The sequence below is a fragment of the Cariama cristata genome, unplaced genomic scaffold, assembly GCF_000690535.1.
Source record: "Cariama cristata isolate BGI_N322 unplaced genomic scaffold, ASM69053v1 scaffold4599, whole genome shotgun sequence".
Classification (NCBI taxonomy): Eukaryota; Metazoa; Chordata; class Aves; order Cariamiformes; family Cariamidae; genus Cariama; species Cariama cristata.
Window position 1 is genome coordinate 5465 of NW_009633878.1, and position 1512 is coordinate 6976.

Consider the following 1512-nt stretch of genomic DNA (forward strand, 5'->3'; position numbering starts at 1 on the left):
TGGTTTGTTTCTAATACAGTGGGAACTGCCAAGGAAGCAGTTCTCATTTTGTGCTCAATCCCTTCTGTTGTTTTTAACCACGACTGCTTTGAGACTCATGCTGCTGCAGCACTAGCAACTGACTTGTATCTTGTCTCCTTGGGAAGCAGCTGTTCCCACTTAGCAGGGGTAGATGCTCACAACACAGACGTTTACCTTAAAGGATGAGGTCAATGCGGTTATCTGTATAGAAATACCACCCCACTTCAAAAGACAGCTATTCATGCTCCACCGCCAAAATGTTTAGGAAAAATATTTTGTTTCCTACAGGAAACATCTAACAGGCAGTTAATAAATGCCCTGAAAATTGCTATAAATATATTCACAACAGTGGAGCATGAGAAAGAAGATGACGTTGTCCAGTCTTGTCATTCTCTACAGCAACCCCTACCTAATCCGTTGTGAACGTAAGTAAAATTTTTAAACTTTGAATTGTACGGGTAGGGGTTTAGGTTTAACGGATTAGGTTTCAAAGTGCTTGTGAGACAATCAACCATTGCAACCATTGAAACTCTGTACCATAGTTTTGTCATCTGCATCTTCTTCTTTGGTCCATGAAAGGTCTGTAAAGGAGCCAAGAATAATATCCCAGAGTTCTGACTCCATCATGGACTTTAACTGTAAGGACTCTTTCATTTGCAACAGATGACTGGTCAAATTCCAGGGATAAACTAAACAGTACTATCTTAAATGTCACCAGATATTTAGTGTCTAGAGAAGACAAATGCAAGGATGTCACTTACGTACACATGTACATCATTTTGAGTCATTTTTTACCGTATTATATATGGCATTTGTAAATATGTCAAATATTCAAAAAGATGTCACATTAAGATTAAACCCACCACTGTTTCACACAAAACATCCTGAAAAGTCATTCATTAAGTAAAATCTCTTGAGTCTAATGGGTAACAAGCTGCACAATAGCATTATATACCTAAATTTAAAAATCAAATCTTCTTACAGCCTACTGTGAAAAGGGACACTTCTCAAGCTCAGTTGTTTTGTGAAGCCAATGCCCGACACCTGCTGGAAGTCACACAAACTGCATATTGTTGCATCAAACTCTAAAAACCAGAGAGGAGGGAAGATGCTTTAGAATATATAAATTATTCAAATAAAAAATATTGAAATTACTACAATCATGATGTCATGAGGCTTCAAAACCGAACTGCATCAATATTGCTTTTACTTGTTAGATGCAAGATAGCGAGGGTCTTAGAATTTCCTACAAAATTTTCCTGCAGGAGTGATCAAATCCAGTCCTCAGAAAAACAATTTTTCCCCAACATGATTTTTGTGCACATTATTTTTAATAATTTAGCAGAAGCAAATCTAGTGCTATTGTACTTCAGGTTCCTTTTGGTTTAGATATTGAACATTTTTTAGAAAGTTTTTTCTACACTGTTCTGTAATATTTCAGTCATGTTACCAAAAAAACAATTGCTAACTGAAACAACAGGACTGCAGGAA